The 26,398-nt window shown below is 42.0% G+C and overlaps 1 protein-coding gene across 12 annotated transcripts in view; it reads left to right on the top strand.

Moving 5' to 3' along the window:
• Positions 1 to 26,398, top strand: part of QKI (QKI, KH domain containing RNA binding) — a 478,774-nt gene that overhangs the window by 283,349 nt on the left and 169,027 nt on the right. For 11 of the 12 annotated variants that reach the window (XR_012054688.1, XR_012054695.1, XR_012054691.1 and 8 more), the window contains one exon: positions 19,360 to 19,425. The exons of the other annotated variant lie outside the window; for it this stretch is intronic. The gene's annotated coding sequence lies outside the window, so the exon portion shown is untranslated. The remainder of the gene's footprint in view (positions 1 to 19,359; positions 19,426 to 26,398) is intronic. 12 annotated transcript variants of the gene reach the window in all.

The following is a 26,398-nucleotide window of genomic DNA, read 5'->3' as shown; positions in this document are numbered from 1 at the left end:
TGTTTCTGTACAAGTTGCAGCACAATATCTACCAAGCACAGAACATGACCTGGGCAACAGGGAACCAAAACCTCATTTAGTTATACAGAAGCCTAAATTGAACAGTGATTGAAAAATCAACAGGATCTTGAAACGAGTCTTGTAGCCAGCTCAGCAGCAAGTGAAAGATTTTGGATATGAAGAGTGTGTTTTTGACCAGGTTTAGACTGTGATGAAGCTGGGACAGCTGGATTATGTCAGCTCCCACTCCAGGGAAGCTTGTGAGAAAAGGCATGTCCATAAACTGGTAATGCTCCCTTTTTCCATGTTTAGCTGTTTTTTTTTTGTCTTTGGATGCATCAGAACATAAGGAACAGGCTTTTGCTCCTTTCCAGAGTGTTTAATTGTAGCCACTCCTTCAGTGCTTTCTACTGTGATATAAAGAAACACAAATATTGCTTCCGAATGATTTGCCAAAAATGGCAAGAAAACAGAAAATTTCAAGTTCTCTGGCATAAGGCTATACATATGGATTCTCATTAGCTAATATTTGCTGGGTTTTGGTTTTCTTTCCCTTGAAGTGAGAATTTGTTGGCCCACTGAAAATAGGATGTCACGTACTTTCCTGACATGTAATGGAAACATTGACGTGAACTCTCTGTGTTTGATGGGCAAAAATACATGGGGGAAAGTATCTGTGCAACTGCAACCACTTTTTGAATGGTGCATTATTAGCTTTCATTCATGTTGTGAAAGCATGAAAGTAAAGAGGAGGCTTGAATATTTTGCTACAAGAATTTTCCTACAGTTTTGCTTTTCCTTACTTAGGTGCTTTCTGGCATGTAGCACAAAGAGGGATGTTTACCTAGGAAGGGCTAGGTTATTTTGTGAGTGAACTCTGGGAACTGCACTGTTCAGTCTCCAGTGTCTTTTAAGTACTTACCAGATGCTGCAAGGGAACAGTATTAATAATGCACATATTAATACAGCCTGCTCAGCCTTTTCCTCATAGATATGTGTCAGCACGGTCTGGGTGTATCCCCCAAATTGGAACCACACACCTTCAAGCTGTCTTAATCAGGGCTTGAGGGATTGGCTTCTACCTGGGTTTCTAGGAATGTTTTCTTGTGACATGGAGTTTTTGCAGGACTGTTTTATAAGCTAAGAACCTAGAAGCATGGAGTTCTGTTTTCCTAACATCTGCAGCCAGCATTCTGCATGACCAAATCTGTTAGCTTTCCTACACAAAAAATAGTGTTCTGCAGTACAAACCAGTGCCTTCTGATCTCTCTGTGCTGCCTGAGATTTATCTCAGCTCCTGCTTTCCCTTGCCTATCCTTTTCTTCAAAGCTCTTGGAAGAAAACCTTTCTTTATAATTTTGTTCCTCCTAGTCAGGGTCAATGCTGGTGTTGATAGTCGTGACTGAGCAATCTATTCTGAAACAGAGATGTATACACTACTCAACATAAGAAAAAATAAAAAAAAAAGCAGGGCAAGAAGTTATAGCAAGTATCCACAATGGTTTCAGTGTACAAAAATTCTGTGATCTTAAAGAGAATTCACAAGCTGCACCTTGATTCCTTGATCCATGGCAGAGATACTTATCCTGTGTCTATACCACAGTAACTATGTTTTCTTCAGCTATATTTCTTGACAGATTATTCTATGCTTTGTAAGCACATACTGAAGAGATTTTGGGTTGTTCTGAATAACTAGCCACATCAACAAACCAAACTCTTACACAGATCTCTACTTCTGTGGAAATATATCACGTGCTGGTATGTCTGACCTACTAGGCGTCATTTAATGCAGTTAAAATCTTCCCATATAAGATTTATTCTGTGCAAAATCCTACTTTCTAACACAATGCATTTCAATTGTAACACATTGTTCCTACTTAGTCTATCAGTAAAACCATTGCACTGGCTGGAAACAGCTTTCTTTAACATCTTTAAACCAGAAAGATTTGAAGTTGACAAAGTGTTTGTGGCATCTCTTGTTTCTTGCTATTTTTCTCGATAACTAGGCTCTGGGGGAAAGTCTTCAAATCCTTAAACAAGCTGAAGAAAATCATTCCCTCTGATTTACACTCCTCAATGGAATCTCTTCACTGCTAGCTTCATACTTGGCAGTGGATGAGACACACAGAGGGCACCAAGAACTACTCTGTTTGCAGGAAGGGCACTCACTAGGGAAAAGGCTCTGTGGCTGCACTGGCTGGAGGAGGGATATTTGTCTCCTTAATGAAGCTTCATTGGCTTGAGCAAAGGTATATGTATATTTCCAGAAAAGCCTGGAAGGATGCCTGGTCGGGGAAAAAAAAAAAAAGGAGCATTCCAGATTTTGCTTTCTTCCCTTTCTAAGGGAAAATCTGAGGGATCCGTATAGTTGATGCTTGACACTTTACACAGCAGTGTCAGACACTAGCAGCTCTTCACTCTCGAAGAATAAGTGTAACTGCTATGGTTTAGCACAATGTCGCTAAATGTTCCCATTTTTCCTTTTTATGATCCATCTAAACATTCATACCAAATTTTCTACCATGAACTCTGAATATAAGTTTGGTTATGGGCCAGATAAGTACAGCACATAAAGCAACTTGGAAACTTCTACTACAAACCACTTGCTTAACTCCTCACTGCTCTTGTGCTATTAGAAAAAATGAATCACAGTAATATTTTGCATCATGGTTGTACCTGGCAATCAAAGATCTTCAAGCATTTAAGAAGTAACTAGATATACTCTATATTTCGCCAGGTATCTGGTTTTTTTTTTGGTTTTTTTTTTTTTGGTTTTTTTTTTCCCAATTTGTATAAGATCACAGTGAGTAATTCCTTTTATAGATTTGAGCTTTTTCTCATTGTGATGAGTCCAGCCCAGCCCTTCCTCCACTTACTGGGTGGGTCTTATCTAAAGAATTACTGCTGAGCAACTTTTGATCTTTGTATTGATCTTGGTCTTTATACTGATCATTTCTACTCAGTGAGATGCTGGAACAAGTTTCCCAGAGAAATTGTTGATGCCCCATCCCTGGAATTGTTGAGGCCCAGGTTGGATGGTACCCTGAGAAATGCCACACAGCACCTTTGTGAGAGAAAGCTGGAACTGTCTTCAAACTCTTGTCATTACATGATAGTTCCTCATCTATTAGAGCTTGAACAAGAACAGATGCATGTAAAAAATGTAAGGAAAGCAAATGCATGCAAGGAAAGGTTTCCAAATGTTTCTGTGCACATCCAGGGCTAGTGATATGTTAGGGGCTCTGCAGGTATTCTCCAGGCAACACTCCTGCTCTACCACTGAGCTGATCCTCCAGCTTTCACTGCTGAAGGATTTCTTTCATGTTACTTCTCCCCTTCTTCATCTATGGAGAGGTACACTCAAAGGACATCATTAAAAACTCTGGAGCACTTGAACATTTCTGCAAAAGAAAAGATGCCAGTTAGTAACAATCCTCACGCAAACCGTGATATATATGTGTGTGTCCTTGATGTGTATCAGAAACCTCAGAAAGCCATTCATACAAATGCTTATCATTTTTCCTAGAGGCAGAGAACATAACTGGCAGTTTAGCTTCTATGAATTGCTTTAAGTTGGAAAGAGTCAATGGACCAAGCTGCATCATGCTGTGGGTGGGTAAAGCTTCTGTGAAAGAAGCACTCACTCTCTTCATTGATTCTTTTCTTGCAGCATGAATTTATTGCACTGTCCCTAGCTCATGAGACTCTTTTACCAGTCTCTCCCTCTCTCTTTCCTATTTATGTCTTAATTCACTGCTGTCATGATTTATACTAGCAATACAATGTGCAAGACATGAAAATCTATATATCTATCATACCACTGTCTGAATGCTGGGACATGACATTTCAAAATTATTTTTTCCATATACATTTATCATACTTTTTTTTTTTCAAAAGGAGGCACTGTGGATTGAAACAGACTGAAGATGGCCAAAAATCTCTGCTATCCTATTTCATGTACTCTATGTGGTTCATAGGGAGAAACAGGGGCAGTGTTGTGGTTTAACCTCAGCCAGCAGCCAAGCTGCATGCACTGAGTCCCCCACCAGTGGGATGAGGGAGAGAATCAGAAGGATAAAAGATACAGAACTTGTGAGTCAAGATGAAGACAGTTTAAAATGGGAAGCAAAAACCATGCACATAAGCAAAGTAAAATAAGGAATTAATTCACTTCTTCCCGTGGGCAGCCAGGTGTTCAGCCACTTACAGGAGAGCAGGGCCCCATCACATGTAAGAGTGACTTGGGAAGACAAATGGCATCACTACAAATGTCTCTCTACCCTTCCTTCTTCTTTCCCCACTATATATACTGAGCATGATGCCATATGGCCTGGAATACCCCTTTGGTCAGTTTGGGTCACCTGCCTTGGCTGTGTCTCCTCCCAGCCTTCCATGCACTCCCAACTTCCTCATCAGTGTGACAGAAAAGCATAGAAGGCCTTGTGTCTGCATAAGCTGTGCTCAGAGATAACGAAAACATCTGTATGTTATCAACCCTGGTTCAGCATGAATCCAAAGCCTAGACCTGTACTAGCCACTGTGAAGAAAATTAACTCTACCCCAGCTGAAAGCAGCACAAGGAAGCACTGCTCTGTTGTGGTTCTAGGCTCCTCTGGCTAATATTGTGGAGGTAAATATTTTATGATTCTTGTAGAGATTAAGGGAGGTACACTTAGCATGTTATCCATCAGTGGCAATTTGAGGTTTAGTGTCAAAGTAAATTGTTCTTTAGGGAAGAGTAAGGATCTGTTCTGGCTTGTACCTGCAACTGGCTGATCTTTATCAGACTTCTGACAGTCTCACAGGGACAACTAGTCGTAATTAGCTCATTTAATATTGATTAAGTCTTTGGACAATTAATCAGAATTAATCAGGGTTCAGTGGTGTTTTAGAGTTGTGAAAATATGTATGTAAGAGCTTGGGATACCTAAGTGTGCAGAAGGATTCATGACATGAATGCTCTCCCAGGAAATGAATGCAGTTTCATCGTGTAGAAACTTTTTAAAGAAATCTTTTGTTTCCTCTCCCTCATCATCACCTCTCTATACAGTGTAACTCTGGGAGTGGTTGAGCATAACTAACAAAATACCCTGAGAGAAACTTAAAAATTTGAGAGTTCTTAAAAATTTTTCTGCCCAGTCTTAGATCTTTCTTCTCTGGTCACACTTGCTAGCAAAGTCCTGCCTCGCAGAAGCTGTAAGGCACTGGAGCCTGAAATTAGGTGTTGACTTTATTACTAAAGCCCTTGTGCTTTTTTCCACGCATCCGCATATTGGTAGTTACACTTGTTCTTTGTAATTTAATTTTAGACATAAGATAATCTTGTTGGACTAAAAGCTTCTGTCTCTATGTGTGTGTTTGGTTTTTTGATGTTTTTTTAATAAAACATGAACTGTAGTGTCTAGATGCTAGGCAAGAAAGTTGTAGTACAAAGACCAGATTTATATTTGTTGTAAATCTTTTTATATTTTTAATGTGTGCTAAAAATAGTGAAAATTTTTGAATGAAAAAACAGCCCTTTCATATAGCTGGAATATAGTTAGAAATAATTTTCACTTTTTTTTTGTTTTAATTGTTTTCTATGTGGATCTCCTGAACACAGTAGATATCTATATTTTATTTCCTTAGATATCTGTGTTTTAGAAATGAAATTTTTTTCAAGTCTAAATTGGTTTTTGAATTAGGAAAATAAGTCTACCCCTATATTTTAGATTGTCTCTTGCAGGACTTTGTAATGTATATTTTTCATTAAATAAATCACCTCCTATTCTCCCCATTCCTAACTATTTTTTGACTAAGTTACACTTGGATTGAAATATTATGAAGAAATAATTTGTGATTTTGCAGGCAGTGTGATAGATAAGTTAGAAAGAAAATGTCCGAAAACTGATTAATGCTCTAAAATTAAGATATAGCTAAATGTTGAATATCTCCTCGATTTTTCATTAATTCTGTTTATATTAGATCTAAGCTTAGTACTAATTATATTACCAACAGTAAGTCTAAAATTCAAATATATAGTAATGTGGAGCAAGTCAATGGCTTATTGGAACAAGAGTAGTTAAGGAGTAATTGCACCATGCTTGAGGTTTCTTTTTCAGTCAAGGTGTTTAAACTAAATGTGTTGTTCTTTATCCCATCACAACAAATTGTTCACAGAATGTATATGCTACATTCTGCACTAACATATGGCTTCTACCTTATGCTATTAATAAAGTGGATAATATCCACAATTAAATACTTCTGGTACACTGTCCCCTCTAAATCAATGAGCAGAACTGGATATAATTTGAAGATTCAGTGGTTTCTCCTCTGTGTTAGAATTTCCTCAAAAGTATGCAGAGATACCTGGGCTAAGAGGCTGAAGTTTTGTTGAACTTCCTCCATTTTTTGTGTTAAAGTACTCTGACATTAAGAGTGAGGCATTTGTGCATTTTAAGGATTTTAAAATTATTGCCAAAGACATTTTATTTGAGATTCATTTAGTTATAGGTCTTATTGTCTGAAGATTTAAGAGTAACTTTTAAAATTAGAGTCCTAACAATATATTTAGATTAGATTTAATATGACAGTTATTTGTTCTGCTAACAAAGGTCCCATGGCCTATGAAAAACATTAATTGAGGATTAGCACAGATGTAATAAATTTAGAAATCTTTGATGAAAACATTGCAGAGCATCATTTATCACTTGTGATTACTGCAAATATACTAACATCATTAATGTGACCATCTACTTATAAATCCAGCAGATTTTGTTCAATTCAGAGCAGTATGCTTCTGGGGCTACAGACAGCCAAATCAATTGAGCTTTTTTTATACAGTGTTTAAAATATGGCCATTTCAGGACTGTTTGTAGGTGCTCTTACTGCAGACATACTGTCACTTTCCTGGTCTGCAAATGGAATAGGTAACTGTGCACTGACTTGCAGATCAGGTACATCAAGTGATGCCTCCCTGCAAAATAAAGGTATATCAAAACAGACATTTCAGTTTCTTCTGGAAGCCTCCAGTGAGAAGGTGTGTGTATATTTGCACATGCATAGTGACTGTATTGCTCAGATTAAGCAGTCATGTGCAGAAAGCTTCTACGACTTCCTTGCGCAGCCTGGGGAGTCCCGCTTCCCTGCCTCAGTGACATCCTCTGTGCTCTGCTGGGAACAATTAAACCTTGGGGGAGCTATATGTGGTGTGTAGTTTGTAATTTTCTATTAAATACTGCTGGGGCCAGCCTGTGCTAATTGACAAGGTAAGGCTAAGTGGAACTGTTGGTGGTGTCCCATTTTGGACGGTGCTAAACTGATCCCCTGTGCTCCTGTTCTCATTTCTTTGGACAATGTGATTTATGATGCAACTTGCTCAGGAGAGGCTGAGAAATTTGATCTCTGAGGCTAATCAGTGAAGGATGCCTTGGCTTGAAGGCTGCTGGAAGGGAAAAAAGGGAAAGAAAAGGAAAGAGAACTGAATACATCTCTTCCAAAAGATCTTTTCATGGAAGACTGGGAAATGGAAGGGGTGGGCCCATTGACTTTCTTCTCTGCGTGTATGTGCAATTGTTTCAGTTGATTGGCTTTTTTGAGGGATGACAGTCAGTAGGAGGAAGGATCTGATTTGCCAGCACCACAGTGTTCTGCTTCTCTTTTAGTATTTTAGGAAGATAAAAGAAAAGCAGACTTCATGGTTATTCTGCTCTGTGTATCCAGCCAAACTTGTTCTCTGCTTTCTGCCTCAAATGAAGAGAAGACCTCTTTGTCTCTGTTGGCCAGTTAATGCTTCAGTGACACCCTGTCCTGTTATTCTCCTATTCCTGCCAATTTCAGGCCCACCAATTTTTTTTTCTGATGACAGGAGAATTCCTTAGTGTGCTGTAAGAAACTGGATGGGCAGTACACATGGTCTTGCCTTGAGGGCTGTAATGTAGCCTTGTAGTAGGATTTAGTAAGGATGTATTATTATAAGTCCTTAGCATGTTTATTTCACTTTTCATTCACATTCCTTCCAATCTTTTGATATTTAGCCTTGGGGCGGATGTATCCAAGGACGCAACTTTATATTGAATTAATGGGTATCTCTTTGCTGGTTAAGAAGTTAAGAAAAAAGGAGTAGGTGTCACTATTTTGCTTATGGTGGGAATTTGACAACGCAATGAACCAAGAACAACACACTTCCAGAATCTTAACTAGTTTGATTGCACCATCGACACTGTTATTTCGACAGTCCCACTCTCCAGCATCTGGCATAATTGGAAGCAGCAGCCAGCAGGTATCAGATGTCAGTATGAATTGTCTCCTGCAGCGTGAGCACTGACTATGAAATTGATTTGCTGTCTTTTTTACACGGTTTTGTAATGAAAGTAATGTAAAGTCCCAAACAGACAAATTCTGCATTTGTGTACATACAGTTAAAACAGGCATATGTCTGAAAACTAGAGAGGGGGAAATATATCAACAGAAAAGCAGTATGGCACCATCAGGCCATGTTTCCTCACAGGTGGTTGTGTCAGTCCCTACTATGTTTCTGAGCTAAATCAATAGCTGGAAACCAATTTCTTTTGGGTACTTGTATGGATGAAAAGCATAAAACATGAGTAAGAAGAACCCTTCAGTGGGTGAATTTTATCTCTCTACTTCACTCACTGGTGTTGATAAGGCAAGCGAAAAAGACTTTGAAAACCAAGTTTTCAACCTGGAGCAAATTTTTCTCTTATTTGTCATCAGGATGATCAAGGCCGCTAAGGTGAAAAAAAATTGGCCTGAGCAAAGTCATTGGTAAATTTCTGTGGATTTACTATTGCCAGGATGTTGCCTTAGGGCACATCAGAAATAAACGACTATCAGTGGTTCAAGATGCCGTTGTGCAGACCAATTTCATGTGTATAAAGGTAATGTTTCAGTGACTGGAATCTTGACTACCAATTTGAAGAACTGTAAGGGAGGATTAGACCAGGTATAAAAGAGGTGCTATCATCCCAAGCCTTGAGAAAAGCTTTTGAGCACTTAGAGATTGCCGACATCTAGATGATGGCAGTAGGAGCACAGGATGCTGGGCTTCACTGGCAAGAGCTGGTGCCTTTTCTTAAGCAGAGTTACAAGTAGCTACAAAGCAGCCCTGTTTATGGGTCTCTTCCTCAGTTTGATGCAATACTTAAGAAGGCTTAATAACCTCCTACTGTAATCAAATTATTCAAGATTTTTAAAAGAGAGAATTGCAGCAAATTCCTGTCCTAAGAAGTCAGGGTCAAAAGCCTATTTAGAAAAATCAGCTTGAATGTTGGTTACTGAGTGTGGCTGCCTTTTAGACAAGCACAATTGAGAAAAACACTCCCAACATCTGGTTCAATAAGACCCAAGACCAGTGTTTGATTGTGTTTTTGCTCTGACACCCAGTTGCATAGCAATAAGGGGGAGCATATGATACAATAATCTATATATAGGATAGGTGGAGCTGAACCTTTGACTTGAGGCCAGCTAGTCTGGTATTCCAATCTTGCTGCTGACATGAAGGCAGCCAGAGACCTTAGGCGGTTTGCTTGAAGTCCTTCCTGAATTTCAGACCCTCTGTTGATGAAGGGACCGGTCTGTAACTGTCTTGGGATTGACAGTTGTCATAACATGATCCAGCAGGTCATTTCATACACAACCAGGACATGGGTGCCCAGAAAAACTTTCCGCCCATTCAGGACAGGCACGAGATAATTTACAGGCTGCTCAACTCAGAGAACAGTTTTCCGACAGAATTAGAAATACACTGCAGGCTTCTTCCCTGCGGAGGGAAACCGCCCTGGTTTGAGTCTGATCAGAGGAAAATATGGAGGGGAGTCACTTGAGCAGCTGGTCCTCTTCTTTTTCTCCCACGAGGCACAAGCAATGGTGTTATGGCTCATCACAATGCCTGGACAGCTTCCTTTCCCCATCCACCTTTTGCCCTAGGTAGCACCTTGTTTTCTCTATTTTGGAGGCTAGGAAATAGAAGCTGATTCCAACAGCAAGAAGACAATCAGATGACAGACACGGGTCCTTTTCCACACAACCAGAATTTCTGTCAGATTTTAAACCTATGCTTTGACCACAAAGATGAGTTGCGATTCCACCTGCAAGAGGGTGTTTTTATATGGATGCTCTCCACAGCCTACTCCCCAGAGGGATGTGGTAGGAAGAAATCCTCCCACCTCTGTGTTGGAGCACTGTGTAGGCTTGCTCAAACAGGATGTTGCTGACTCAACCAGCCAAGTTTGCCATTATATTCTTCCCCTTATTTTTTTGGGAAGACTTCCTAAGTTGTGCAGGTCTCCAACAGCAAGGAGGAGGAAGAGGACGCTATCTTCTTACTGCAACAGAAAAAAAATGTATATTGTACTAGATAAGCTGTTGCCTTACTACTTTGTCATTGAAATTAGAAGAACAGGAACCCAAAACCATTTCCATTTCTTAGCTAAGGAAGAAAAATCCCATCATTTATTTAAAGGGTGCTGTTACCAGAATCCACAACATTTTTTATGGCGGTGCATTCATTGGCAAAGAAATTAATTCCTGCAAGAATGAAATACAAACCCGGATAAACTGAACTGCAGTCTTACAGCAATACATTTTATAATGCATTTAACAGACTTCCAAACTATGTTCTTCCAGTCTGTTTCCTTCCCTTCATTGTTGTGCTGTGAAGTCAAATGAGTGGTAATGCTGAACATCAGGGTTTCTGAGACCCTGCTCCCACTGCTCTGCACAGCACATGGTTGTCATTTTACAGTGAGTTTTCCTGCTTTCCAGGGTTCTCAGACACTTATGAGGATTCAATAACCTGTGTTTTTCAACAATGGTTGAGTAGCTAAATCCAGTATGGTAAGTGAAGTCCCTTCCAGAAGTAGCATTTCCTCACTTCTTTCAGGTGACTCTTCAACTTCAGCTTTTTTCTTCAGTTTCTTTCTCCTAAAAGGAATGGGCTAGTTCAGATATTCTCCTGGATTCTCTTTAAGAGAAATTTCAGGGGGATTAGTGTAAAGCTGCATAGTTAAAATCCTGGCTGCTGTACTGGAAATGTAGTCTTCAGTTATTGTTTTAGTAGCAGTGCTACTTTTGGAACTGCGTGACTTTTTTTGAATTTTTTTTTTTTTAAAGCAAGTGTCACAGCATGCATGTATGATGTCAAATTCCTCTTAACAGCACTTGATTTTTAGAGACATGAATATGATACAGAGGGACATGAGAACCGGCTGTTGACTCAGTCTCTCAGTGCCCTTTTGTTTGTGTCTGTGACCTGGTCACATAGTAAAAAGAGTTTCCTGCTGAACTACACACAGCTGCCTGGCTGAAAAGCATGTGAGAGCTTTATTTGTCCTGCAGCCTCAGATCTTCTTGGAACAGGCTCTCAGATCCTTCTCAATGTGGAGATGAGTGATTTCACTGTGCAGCCTTCCAAAGGATCCTGTCCTCTCTGGAATACACCATCAAGGATCTGTAGGGCATTAAAGCCTGCAATAGCCTGCCATCTATTTTTGTCAAGGAGAGCAAATGTAAGTGGGGAACATAAACTGAGGCTTGATTGGTTCATATCCTTTTTTCTAAAATTATTTTAATAGATTTACACACTCCCATGCTCTGCGCCCCCCCCCCCCCCCCCTTGGAATCCTTTATGCTGTTATGAAAACTACTCAGATCTGATATTCCATTTTCCCATTTTTTGATGATAGGAAAAACCTACAGATCCATATTGATTCATTTGTTTCTTGAGATGGCTGCACCATGTTGTACCCCACCTGCAGCATGGTAGGCATGCAGCCTGAGACCAGGAGGAGTCAGAAAGGTTTGGGTCATACAATGGCCTGCATGTTCTGTGGCACTGGCAGGCTGGTCAACAGTTTTAACTGCAAGCAAAGTGCACCTTGCTCTGGCCCAGACTTGGGTGCCCAAAGGGCAGGGGTGTATTGTTTGGATGGCACAGATGTTTGGCTGCGTATCATGAAGGTACCTCTGTACCCCTGGGTGCCTGACCATACTTCCTGGGGCCCAGGAGTCACCCTGACAGATGAGCAGAGCTGTATTCCTTGGTACAGACTATCACTGTATGTCCTGGAATAAGAGGCTACAGACATAGACAGAAGAAAACATAAACTCCCCACTAAATCATAAAATCAATCTACATGCTTCTTGGCAGCCTTAACTGAAAGGATACACTTTTCCAGTGCATCTCATTGTTTTGCATTATGTGTTTTCTTTCTTAAGTGGGAGCTGTTTTTGCATCTCACATTCTCCTGAAGTCATCCATACTTCCCTTTATCACCTCCTCATGTGTGGAGCATTACTCTTCCACCTCTCACATCTTTGGGTTTCCTACATCCCCATTTCAACACCAGCTAGTGATAACATGAGAATTGCAATATTAGGAAATGATTTGGTATATTTTTAGCAGGGCTTGGGCTGAAATAGCAATGAGAATGGAGGAGTGCCAGCCACATATGACCAACCAGCTGTCTATGGCCCACGTTTTGGAAATCACTGATTCAAGTAGTTGGCAATAGGTTATGGAAAGTTTTGCTTTTAGATTGCTAGTTCAAGTTGACCCCAAATATATAAGGTAGGAAGGTCATCTTGGATGTACACAACTTTATGATGTGTAGCAGACTTCAGCCGGTTTCTTTGCCTTTTAATGCAAGAGAAATATTTCAACTGGAAGTGAAATTTGTGACTCTTAGCTACAGGGGCTGCTGAAGCATCGGTATAGCTGGAATGGAGAGGCTGTGGTGTTACAATGTGCTTCTTTCCTACTTTTTGGCACTTGGTCACACTGTGATAAGTGCTGAGCTGTTCTCTATTGTGTAGAGAGATGGGGAACCATCTAGCAGGTCTAGCTCCATAAATTGTAATGTGTCAGCCATGTAACAAAAACTGCCACATTAAAAATGTGAATCTTATTCCTTTTTCAACCTCTGTCATGCATATCTGTTGGCTAGCACTTCTAGTTTACCTCCTTTCCTGTCTTCTTAATCCATGATATTTTAGGAGCCAATAATTCCTTGTCAGCTGGTACCTATTGCTATATATGCATCAAAGGCAGCTGCCTGCTAGAGTTCTGCATGCTTCTGAGGTTATTTAACTACACATATGAGTAGATCTTGCCTTGCTTGTATGTCATCCATCTGTGAAATTCCCTGCACCAGTTTCAACCAGGCTTGCTTTATCACATTCCCTCCTTGCCTAGCAACCTGCTCTAGTCTGTTTCCTGTCCCAATGGGGAAAAGAGGACTATGTGTTTAATGCAAGTTGCCTGACTTCTTCTTAAGGTTTTCAGCTTCATTTCTCTTGCTGACCCTCAGACCATCACTGAGCATAGCAGAAAGTGAGACTGGGATCCTTCCAGGCCCCAGCCTGTGCACAGGGTTGAGTGAAGAATGACTTCTATGTGCTCATCATCCCCAAATCCTGACACGCATAATCAGCCAGGTCTGCTTAGGAGAACAAGATCCTATTCCCCACACGATACGGGGAAGCAACCAGAGAATCCCAGTGGGTACCCTGCTAGGACTGCTCCATCCCACTGGGAGATTGGATCTTCCTTGTAGCCTTTGCCAAGCTCCCTGATCTGCATTGTCTGCCAAGGAGGTGACAGGCACCATGCACCACCTGTGATGGACGTAGTGGACCTAAGTACTACGTGTTTTGATTGGACCCACTTTGACTCCAAAGAAAAGCCCCCCAAAACAATCTTTCAACCTCCATCAAGGCTATTTATTTTAGTTTTTTAGGAATGCATTTTGTAAATCACTCAGGTGATGGCAAGTTTATGTATTTGTATGGCAAATTTATGTTGTGGTATTAGTATCAAGGAAATCAAATTGACTGTGTAGATTTTAGACTCCTGACCTCTAAGCAGAATGCTTTTTTTTTGAAGGAGTGTGAAACCTTTTCATCTCCATGAGCTGTAAGCTCTGTTGAATGAAAATGTCCTCTGTAGAGACACAGAAGATGTGAGGGGTGGGAACTGCCATTCATCTTGGTCAGTGGTGCCTCCCTTCCCAACCCCTTGCCAGTGCCTGGGATACTGTGCTAAGCACTGACCCAGTACATTTCCAGTCTTGCACTTTGTGTTTTTCAGAAGGTACCAGGAAGGTGGAAAGGGCTGCCCTATTGCTTGCTCCCATAAGGAATGCCAGTCACCGTCCTCTGGAGATGTGTCTCAGGGTAAGGGTTGCCCAGATCTCACTGAGGAAAAAGAGGAGGCAGAGAGGAACAGGAAGAATTTGTTTACTTGCCTTGGACCTTGTCAGGACTGGGAGCAAATCTTGTCCCTTTTCTCCTCCTCTGCCACCCCATTACCCCTTTCCCAGACTTCACCTGCCTTCCTGCACAGATCCAAACTTCTCCCCTATCCCTGCCATACATGTTATTATTTAGCTTCAGTGCAATCTGAGCTTTCTGCTCTCTTGGTTTGATGCCTATCAAACTGCAAACTCCTTTGACAAAGGCAGACTATGACAACATGCTTCACTCCTCTTCCCATTTTTTCCATGCTTTCTGCCAGCGGTCAGGTTTGAACTGACATTGGTTGGTTGTAGGTCAGGTTCAAAAGCATCAAGCACTGTCTGAACATCCCCTCAAGCTATCACCTCATGTGAAAACAAGTAGTCTAGGAAACCTCTGTGACTGCACAGAATATTTCATTTTATGATTGAGCTCCTAGAGCTGGCAGACTTCTCATTTAAAGGGGGTTTCCCATATTTTAGCTGGAAATCCTGCATCCTATGGTAAAGGACAGGTGTAATAACTTCCCTGGTCTTTTTTTTTTTTTTTATATAAATCATGTCAATTTTTAGCCTGAAATATGAAAAATTGTCCCCCTTATACTTTTTCTCACAGTTTCTTGGTTGTCTGAAAGCTTCTACGTTGCCCTGCAAGTAGAAGTGGTTATAAGGTGGCAAGAGGGAAGTGTGCATACATGAAAGATAAATGGGGAACAGCACAGAGAAGTGCTGTAGCAGTGCAACGGGAATGTTCCATACTTTTAAAATGCTGATTTTAAGAATACTGATTCCTATTTTATTTCTCAAAAATTATTGGATGCAACAGAGCATCTTGTGGATGTCTTAAGTGATTAAGACCCCAATGTAGAGGGAGAGACAAGAGCTATAGCTACAGTGTGTAGCCACTGAAACTGGCTCTCTGCTCTCCCCAGTTTGTTGTACAGTCTTCTTAGGAGCCACTTACATAAGTGTTCCCAAATCTGGTGCACACAGCCTACACTGCTGCCCACAAAGTTCCTAACCTTTGTGAGTGTGAGGATTTTAAAGCCTTTGTAGAACTGAATATTTAAACAAAGAAGAGCTTCTCTGCTGTAATTGTGGGGGAAAGATTGTTCTGTTTGAGTCAGAGCACACATCTTTACCCTGTTTAATTCAGCATCAACTTGAATGAGACTCTATTAATTGACAGCTACTTTATTTTTTTTTTTAATAGAACTTGTGGAGTAAAGGGAAATGGTCAGGCTTAGAATACATAATACCCAGCTCCTGGGTGTTTTCAGTATGCAGCACTCATAAGCCATCACTTGATGAATATGGCCTGAAGTGATGCAGGCAACTTATTGTAATTTTTGCTGTGCTCGGTTTGGATTTATTTCCTAGTCAGTCAGGTGGGACACCCTGTAGATTAAGACTTAGCACATGCATTTTGAATCTGTAGACTAGTACTTAAGCTGAAATAGGAATCCTTTATGTTTCAGAGAAGAAATGGCCTAAATTGCCAGAAATAGCCATAATAACAAACTGCTTGTTTCCTGAGTCAGGCACATAATGCAAACAACCTTAGTCTCAGTGCAGCCTGTTTTTTAATGAAAATAACAGGGAGGGGAAACTGTCCAAGAAGAGTTTGTTCCCTTGGCTTGTCTGATATTCTTTTTAAAACTGTCTGCTACTATGAAAAAAGATAATTACAGAACCATTTAAAAGTGTGGGTCTTCTGAAGAGGAAAGTGGATGGGGTTGTATGTAAACATGGAGGTATAAACAGCACTTAGGCAAACCAAAAAAGCATGTGGAAATTTCTGTTTGCTAGGAAGTTTTTGCATGACTCTCCTAATTTTGTTAAATCTGATATATAGAATAGGACTTTCCTGCAGACAGTCCCTCCCTTGCTTGTGTGTGTCTTTCAGACATCCTTCTTCTGTATCCTCCTTCATCCTGTCATTTGCTTCACAAGGAATATTCAGGGTGCTCTGCTCAGATCAGCAGCTTGGGTGGGTTTGGAGAAGTCTGCCAGCCTTCTGTAGAACAGCTCACATCAGACGCTTTCATTGCATTTCTCTCTTCAAAGTCCCCACTTTATAAGAAAGTTCTCTCCAACTCTGTGTCTTTCCTTTCCTTCCAGGACCTTCTGCTTCCCTGTTTCATATTTCACACAGGCTGTGAGACTTCCTTCTTTGAACCACCAAAATGCCTATAGTGGTCTGCTTAGAAAGGCTTGTGAAGACAATAATAAAGTGCAGGTATAACTATTCAGGCTTTAGTCTCTGCTGACAAATGTACAACCTAAAATTTGGCTGCAATGATGGAGACATGAGCAGTAATACAGAGGTGTGATGTCAGATGTGTTTATCACTGTGGGGTAAGGGCTATGTGTCAAAGCACCACTCAATCCCAGCAGAAGCAGGGCAGACCTACCTGCATTCCCTAAGCAGCCTAAGTCTTGCTCAGTGTGCACTTTGTTATGAGAAGATCTTGACTTCGCTTGGTTTCTGGCAGCTTGAGACAGGAATTTTTACTTGCCCTGTGGCAGACTGTAGCAAACAATGTCTGATTCTGCACGAACATGAGTTTGTGCCAGGCAAACACATACCAAAGACTCCCATGACAAAAGTGGGGCTCATGTTGACTGAGGGCAAGGGAGGGAGGAACCCCAGGAACGAGCCCTCTTGTCAGCTGTCTTGTCAATTGTGATTGGTCAGCTGCTGTTCATGATGAAACCAGTCTTTGGGAGATTTCATTCTGCATGGCTGGCCAGCTGGTATGTGTTTCTGTCTGGGGTCTGACAGCCCTGGCCTTCATTCAAGGAGGGAGGGTCCTCCTCAAATGTTTGTTCTGTAGCAGGCTTCAAATAGTTTGGCATCTGTTGGTTTGTGTTGTCTGCTCGACCATTTGTTGCACTAGCGAGCTTCCTTCTAATCACAGCTCCTAAACAGTCTGTTCCCCTGAATGGTTTCTGCTCTAAAAAAGTTAAAGTAGATGTGTGTTGACTGTAAACACCTGAACCTGCTCTGGTTGGAGAACTGAGGATATCTGCACACAGGAGATTGAAACCAGCTACGAGGCATTGCTTCTGGTTAACTGTTTGGTCACACAACAATTTCATACCACCAGGGCATGTTAGTGATGAAAAGTACAAGTTGTGTAATCCATATGTCCACCACTTTGCAGACAGCAGAGCTGATAGTCAGAAAAGACTGGTAGTGATTAGATCTGCAGCAGTGATTCACAGCCTAGGATTATAGTTTCTGCAATTTGCTTGAGTTTGTACAACCCAAATATCAGATAACACTACAATTTACATTTTCTATGGAATGCTGTCTCAAGAATGTATTGATTTATACTGCATCAGATTACTCAGCGGTTGGATAAAGCCAAAAGGAAAATTTGACTTTTTTCCTGCTGACATTTGAAAAACAGGATTACACATCTTCACACCTAGCCCTGTGTAACCTTCAGCAACCAGCCTTGGAAAGTTGCTTAAGAATTACAATTTTTTAAGCTTTCCTCAAACAGTTAAGAACTGTCTTCAAATATCTTGAAGGCAAGGATTTGTCTTTTCCTGCCACCTTCGCTGCAAGCACTATGCAAAGTGAGGTGATGGAAAAGATGGAAAATTCACCCTTTGGGTTCTCTGCCTCAGATGGATCCAGGTTTGCTCATTTGCATTCCTGGACTCCTGGAAGACCAAACCTGACTAGAAAAGCTGCCATCTTTAATGTCAGCAAGCTACCTGGAGAAGTGAGAGTACTGTTCACACGGGGTTTCTGAGATCTGGGTGTGATCAGTCATGCTTTGCCCTCCTTACTGGTACTATCTGTTGTAGCACTTGGTCTGTGCCACATTAATGGGAAAGGGGTCCTGCCATTGCACAGCCTGCTGCTCCCACCTCCTCAGTGGTACTCAGTGTGGTTAATGCTACAGAAACTAGACTTTCAGTGTTTGATTTTTTTAAATGATTTTTATTCAGTATTCATTTGCCCTTACTCTCAAATGAAACAGTTTCCAGGAGAACAAATTAAACTGATCCATTAAAAACTCTAAGCACCTGCTTGAATGTATCCAATTTTCAGAGGGACTGAGCCTCTGTGTGCCCCAAGAAACAGTTTTGAAGCAGTGAAGTTCCTGGGCAACACCAATGCTCAGTAGCTCCCCAAAATCAGGTCACTCTTGGTTGTATGCCTAGTTTAGTCATCAGATTTTGGCCTCGAATCTAACATATGTGTGGAGATGAGTGGGGAGGGGAAAGCTGAGATTTTTTTTTTTTAAACTTCTCAGCTGCTTTTCTTAGAAGCCACAGACTGCTCTTTGTAAGCGTGCAGCTGTGGCTAGTCCATCACACAGTATTTTATTTTAGGATGAGACAAGCACCAAGCCAACGTTACTCCTATTGTTACTTGTCTGTCACCCTGTGTTAGCAGAATTCAATGCACGCAGTGTTCACCAAGGAGATGAGGCATTAGAGGTGCATATGCAGATGAAGGCTCTCCAGATGTGTTGCACTGAAAAGTTCAGGGCCCAGAGCACACAGCAGTTCCTTTTCCTCCCCATGGAATCTGTATAATTCAATGAGGCACCACAGACTTGAAAATCTCAAAAGAAGTAATAGCCTTTGCCACAGCAGGTCACCCTCTGATACAATGGGAGGAGACATCTTTGCAGTGCTGCGCCAGGAGTTATGCAATCTAAAATGTCAACTTGAAACATGTCCAAGCAGTACTCAAGAAATAGCTGCAGCACTGAATACTCAGGTGCTAGAGATGCTTGGGTACTCAAACAGTGCGGAAGCTCAGCAAAATTACTTTTGTTGTGCCTGAGAAAACAATGTCACTTGAAGAAATTGAGCTATTGAGAGATTCAGTTTGCAAGGAAGGAGATGGAAATTGCCTAATTGTTTCAATGTACTAGAAGAGGAACCTATTTCTTGGTAGAGAGAACTCCTTTTCTTCATGTAATTGTGTTGTTAAGCCCCAAATCCCTCTTCAAGGAGGGATGCAATGGGTCTGTCTGGGATCAGTGAACTTTCTGCTCACTTCCTAATGTCATTGTGGGGTACATATGCCATCTTTCAAGAAGGATGGTGATGTGTGGGTACTTGCAGCATTAATCTTGTGTCCTATCTTGCTTCCCAGTTTCACCTCAGCATACTCCATTGGAAGAACCAAGCATTGGAACCCTATGTGAAGAATGATTTTGGGGTAAGATGTAGATTGTAATGAGCCCAGATTTGATATTCTCATAATATCAGCCTCAGTTTTGCAGCATAGGCATTTTCCTGGCGACATAGGATTTGGCAGGCTAATGAAACTGCTCCATGGGGAAAAATCTTTTCATGATACTTGATTCTGTATACCAGATATTACAGCAACATCTCTCACTAGAGTAACTCTGTTCAAATATTTCATCTCAGGCATTTGTTACCCTTCACCAGTTCTTTTCCAGGGTGCACAGAACTACAGACAACATTGCATTGCTAGAGAGGAAGGCATGCACAAAAGTCACTGTAGTCAGCAAAAACCAAGAATTAAATAAGGTACCCAAACTAAGGTGGGCACAGTTGGCTTGGGAAACCTGAGGAAAAGCCTCAAAAAGCCTGGATTATGGAAGCCATTTAAGAGGTGTAATGGTGAAGCCCAAATATTGTGCAATGAATCTTAAAAATAGTCATCCATTTTGGCTACTACTTCCTACAGTGCTATCTTTTTCTTGGTAATAGCCATAGCAGAAAGTCTGACTTTCTTTGGCTTGTTCACAGAAAAATCAGGGAAAGGGGCTTCAGCCTGCTCTGACAGTCTTGCAGCCCAGAGGCTTGTCCATCTTTGGACGAGGTCTGTGCAGCATTGCCTCACTTTCAACAGCTTCTTTTCCAAGCTTATTTAAGAGCTTAAGGGAACTCAAGCTATGACAAACAAATTACTAAAGAGGATTTCTGGAGATGTAGATGGTGGAGGAGGAAGACCATCCAGGATAGTTTATGTCATTCACAGATGGGTATGTGTCATGGTTTGACACTGGCACAATGCCAGTGCCCCCCATGAAAATGCAATCTCTCAACTGAATGCTGTGAAATGTGATCGAGAACAGAGCAAAGCAGGCCCAAGCTTAATAACAAGAAAAAAACTTTATTAAACTACTACCACTATGCTACTATAAAAGAGGGGAAAAAAAAGAAGAAGGAAAACACACACAATTCACAATGAAAACCTTCCAAAGCATTCCTCCTCCCACCACCCAACTCCAACAAACCACAGTGAGACACAATCTGGACCCCAATCAGGTTTCCACCCTCCAGATAATCAACACCCAGTCCATCTGCAGGAAGAGAAGAGTCTCTCTTGTGCCACAGACCCCCCAAGAAACACAGCTGCCACATCCTGTGCTTCCATGTCACCACATGGCACCGCCCGGAGAAAAAAAAAGTTTGCCAATGGTGACCCTCTCCTTTCCATTCACAGTGCTCTCACCACCAATGCATGGATGGACAGACTGCTTTTAGGATTTTTCCTTTCAAGGATGCCCTGCCAAGAGGGGAAAAACAACAGTTCAGTTTTTCATTTTTGGGACCAACAGTCCCCCCCATTTTCCCCTGGGGCCGAGGATCCAAGAACAGAGATCTTCTTCTCTTCTTCCTCTGCGAAGACAGGGGGCACCACCACAAACCTCCTTAACTTTTCTCTGTTCACTCCACTTCTGTCTGTTCCCAGCTGAAGCATGGTCTCTTTGGCTCACTGGCATCCTCCTAAAATACAGTCTCTCTTGGAGGAGAAGATCAGTTCAATCTGTGGCTACCAAGAAAAAGTCCAGCCAAACAGCCACGCCACATCTCCTCCCACCTAGAATTTCTCCTTCCAACATCCCGGGTTCCAGGCTGTCTCTCTTCCTCTCTTTTTCAAACCAAGGAGGAGAAAAATTTCACAAAGCTTTCATTTCTCAGGAAGGGTTAAAAGTCCCGACTCCCAGAGATGGCTTGCTGCCCAGGCTCCAGCTCCCATCGCCCGACTGGGCACCTTGCGGCCCCCCCGCTCTTCTCCTTCCCTGCAGTGAACTGCTGATAAAACCACCGCTGTCTCTTTTTCTCTCTTGGGAGAGAGAGACTCTGGGGGGAACGGAGACATCCCAGATTTCTCCACCCTTCCATCTGCAGGGGGCCAGCCCGGTTCCAGTCCCTCCACCCTTGGGCCTACCTCCGAAGGCCACATGGCTTCTCCCCTCCCCCACCCAGCTCGTCGCCGGGCAGGGGAGAGTCCTCCGCTGACCAGAACTCAAGAGAGCGAGTTCTCCTGGGAATTCTGCTTTTAACCCCTCTGTGTTCTCAGAGGCGTGTCTACCTTCAATTGGTCAATGTCCAAATTGACTTCTTCCTTCCGGAAAAATTCTTTTTCCGTGTCAAACCATGACACTATGTGAATCAGCCTGTGGTTCTGCATGGTGCAGGACAGGCAGAGGTAGGTGTCCTAATGTTCTTCAAAACATTTCAGTATGTATTCTTCCAAACTTCCTGGCACATGAACTTGGGTAATTAAACATGCCAGAATAGAGCTAGTTTGCATAATTCACAGACAGGTGCTTACCAAAATAAATGACTTGAAAAGAACATGAGGGGAAAAGAGAGGTGAAAGCCACTATTCTATAAATGTGATGTGCCTCTTCTCCCATGATGAGTTATAAAGGGATGCGCTACATGGGGATTGGACTGCAGGTAACAGGCTATTGTAAATGCAGGTGAACTCAATGGGAAGAAATGGCGATGTCTGACTCAATTCAGAAGGCTGAATGATTTCTTTATTATTACTATGCTAAAATACATTAATATACTATATAAAAAGTAAGATACTAAAACTACATACTACTTTCTCTAACTCTAACACAACTCACGACCCTCTCGCGAGAGTCCAGACACAGGTGGATTGGATTTGCCATCAGGCTCAAACAGTCCTCACCAGAATCCAATCGAGCACTCACACCAGGTAAAGAATTCTCCAAACATATTCCACATAGGAAAAACAAGGAGCAGAAATAGAAATTGTTTTCTCTTTCATTTTTCTCTGTGCACCTCCATGAAAAATTCTGAGAGGGAGAGAAACGTGTTTGCCACAACAGGTTGGGTGACAAGGGGCTTTGTGTGGAAGGACATAAAAAGACATGAAGTAGCATTTAATTCCTCAACTTTTCTTAACCCTTTTCATTATCCAAAGTGAACCTCAGAGATTCAAAACTCTGGTGGATACTTTTTTTGACTTTGTATTTCAGAGAGTGAATTACAAAGTAGAGATAATAATACATATGATTTTTAATGCCAATTGATTGGCAACTCACAGTAGCTAAGCTATTTGAATTATTAGTCTGTAAATTCATTGTCTAAATTTGTTTTCAGAAACAATCCCTGAGGCGATTAGAAACATGGAAATAAATTCATCGTTAGAATGACCTATTCACAAATAATTTCTTTAAATTAAAAAACTGAGTTGATTTGAAGAGAAAACAACTCTTCAGTAGTGAATTATTTGCTCATATCTGTTTCTGAGGTTTCTCTTCTCCTTCCATAGATTTTTAAGCCTTTATGCATGAGTCACTAGAAATATGATGAAACAAGGGATTTGCATTAAATAAAAATTTCCTCCATCTTTTTAAGACACGTTTCATCGCTTCTGTGCTTCTATCTTTTCTCTCTACAGCAAATCAGAATAGAAAAAATATGTATAGACTATATACCTAATGATGTCCTGTGTAGTTGTTTGTTCCTACCAGACATCCATATTATTCATACTGTTATTTGTGAAGCAGTTACTGATCAAGATATTTGAAAATATTTTTTTCATCAACAACTTGTACACTGCTTTAGGGACACGTTTTGGAGAGTTTGCTTTCTATGGCAAGGTTCCTCATCAGCAGATCTTTTTAAAAATTATAATGTGTGATTTTTATTCTTTGCCAAAGTGTCTTTTTTTTCATAGAAGACTGACAGTAACTTAGTCTGCAGTTATCTGTTTATATAGTTTCTAACTGCATTAGTTTCATAATGATATGCTATATGTGCTATGCATGAATACAAAAATACAACAATACAATAAATTAGAGAAAGATGATGTTTGATTTAAGAGACCTACTATTTTTATCACACTCTACTACTGGCATACCAGGAATGCAGTTTTAATGCAGGCGTTCCACTGCTATCAATATCTTTTAGATAAGCTTTAAATAACCACTGGAAAAACACTCTGGACAGCTTTATGAAGATAATAACAGCAATTAAATCATGATTCTTTGGGGAGAAACCCTTAGCAAACCACAGATGAAAATTCCTCCATGAGATCTCCTCAGCTGCATGTGCAGAGGCAGAGAAACCCACCACATGGGCAGGAACAATGGGGCCCCTTGTTGGGCTGCAGCTGGCATCACACGCAACAGGTGTGCAGGATTTGGGCCACGTGCCTCTGTCAGATCCCCGTGTTCCTGCCTGACCCTCACCCCATCCTCCTGGCAGCTGGAGGGGGCTGCCCTGCTTTTCCCCCTGGCACCCAGCAGCTGCAAGGAGCTCGACTGCCTCCACTCACTAGGATTGCTATGCTCTGGGCTGGGGCTTGGGAATGCCCCTGACTGTGCAACCAAGTAGTGTACAGAGCCTTCCCCAGGTATCGCCTTGCTGAGTGCCAGGCTGGTTTTTTTTTCTTTTTTTTTCTTTTTTTTTTTTTGTTTGGTTTTTTTTTTTTTGCATAGTTTAATTTGGGGATGGACTGCAAGTCAAACAGTTAGAAATACCCCACAGCAGTGGTCCACCACTTGTTTTCTGGTGAACTATGCTGGGCTTAAGGCATCAGCAGCTCTGACTTGTAGGCTTGAGGATTCTGCAGTGGGACCCATAGCTTTGCAGGAGGCTTTTTCTTCACAAAATGTGAGGATGGGCACAGATGTTTAGTGCCTTTGGGTTTTCTCCCTCTATCGTCTTAGAAGGGCTGCCCCGACTCAGAGCTAATAGCAGCAAATATGTGGTGGTTCGACACTGGTGACAGAGAATGGACCAGCCACAGGAGTCTACACTAACACTGGCTGGCACAATGGCTGTGAGAGAGTCAGTATTCCCTCACCCTCCACACACAATCCCGGTGGAAGAGTGTTGCCATGAACAACAGGTGCTGCACGTATCCTAAAATGCCTGTTGGACTGACAGTGATGGGTCATGGTGGAGTTCTGTCTTTGCCTGGGATTAACAACCTGAGCACTTTACCTCTCGTGAAGTACTTGACACTGTTCCTCCAGGCATGGGTGAATCCTGTCATTTGCTCTTTATTCTCCCTAGGACAGCGGTGGAAGAGGGATTCACCGTCTGACTAATCCCCCAGGTTTCTTAGTCTCTGGGTCCCCTGCTATCCCTTGCAGCCACAAGTTGAATCCCAAGATCAATATGCATTTTTGTTTGGAGACTTCCAGATGTGTGTCCTGATGGCAAAACTTGATGACCCCTGTTGGCTTGGCACACCCTGGGCAGTAGCAGCTTCTCACTTGGTGTTAATGTTCTACTGTTCTCCAGCATTTTACTGAGAGGTGCTGCCTGTTCCAGCCAGCAGCCCAGGCTGCAGAGCAGTTTGTCACTGCTGCCAGTCAGTAGCTAACGAATGGCTGGAGTTTGTGCAGAGTGCGAGTGACAGCACTGGGAATGGACCCCTGACTTTTCCTGCTCTGGACACTGTAGCCTCACAGAAACAGAGTGAGCAGCGGCAGATTGCAATCTTGTTTCAGGCCTTATGTGAACACTGAGATGCGGTGGAATCTGTGGAAAGAGAGTTTGTGAATCAGAACAGCTTCGCTAGAGAAAGAGGAGAGAACATCATGAGCAGAATGGGAATACCCCAAAAGCATGAATAGCTTTAGTTCCTCGTGGATGCAGTTACCTGAAGTCATTCCTTCATTTGTATTCTTCCCCATACCTAGCTGAGTGCTCATCACTTCATGGTGGCCTCCCCAATGCCCTAAAAGTTGTCACTTTGCTAGCTTCCTTCAGGAATAAATAACCCAGCAGCTAACATGGATTTGTGGCTATCTGGGGACTGCTATTTTTGTGGGAAAAAGCTTAGCATTATGCATGTAGACCGCGAGTCAGCAATTAAGCCAAAGTGAGGAATAATGGTGCCTTTAGAGCTTCTTTTCCAAATGCCTGCCATTAGGGTTTTAAGTTCTGAAAGGAGCATATTGCTTTCAGGCAGGACTGTTTTACCACAAGAAAACTGGAAAAAGGAGGAAGAAAGAAGAGGGAGGGGAGAGGAAGAAAAAAGGAGTCTTGTATTGTATAAAAACAATTGAGACAGTGGAAAGCGGAATTGGTTGCTAATGATCTGTGGCTAAGAAATCATTAAACACATTCAGACTCCAGCCTCCGTGAAGATAATGCTCAGTGGGTGAGAGGAAGGCAACGTGAATGTCAGCGAAGTAGGAAAGCGCTATAGTCCTGTTGCAGCGTGGTGTGACTTCCACCCTGGTTTCCGCGCTCAGCCGCAGCCTGGCTGCCTCATGCCCACTGGGTACCCGGGATGCGGTCCTACATCAGCGATTAGCAGCTGCTTTCCTGGCTGCTCCCTGTGGGAAAGCAAGCAAACAAGATTTTGTCTAATATCTGTCCGTTTCCTCTGCACTCCTGCCGAGACTTCATGGGAAAGCGGGTTGTAAGGAGCCTCGTTGCAGCAGGGAAGAGTAGGTGTTACTGCTGCAGGAGCTGCTGGATAAAATTCTATGGCTTGTGTTTCACAGGGGGTCAGGCTACGTGATTGTTGTAGCAGCTCTTGCTGCCCTTAAGATCCACATTATTGTCTGCTTCAGCAGGGCTGGCTTACAGCCTAGGGGATGTAACACGGAGTTTTTTGTGAAATGCTGATGTTTTCGTCATCCTGCTGCCTGTGACTTTAATTTATGCTGCTCAGAAGAGTCTGTCTTATGCACTGGATTCATATGAACTGCTTTATTTAAATATTTTTAAAAATATTTTTGATGACAATGCTTTTGTGGCCACAGCCTCTGTGGACACGGGACATCTGTGACGTGGGTGTTTGCACTTCACGTCTGTGAACTTCATGTCCCTCATCCTCTCAGGAGACCCTTTGCCCTGTACAGCTTTTCTGCGTAGTCTGTCCTAAGAGTGTCCCTGCCGTATCCTGGTGTCCCTGCACTGCTCATCCCTGC

Source organism: Taeniopygia guttata, chromosome 3 (genome assembly GCF_048771995.1).
Source record: "Taeniopygia guttata chromosome 3, bTaeGut7.mat, whole genome shotgun sequence".
Classification (NCBI taxonomy): Eukaryota; Metazoa; Chordata; class Aves; order Passeriformes; family Estrildidae; genus Taeniopygia; species Taeniopygia guttata.
Note: the sequence above shows the minus strand (reverse complement) of the source record. Positions and strands in the feature narration are given on the sequence as shown.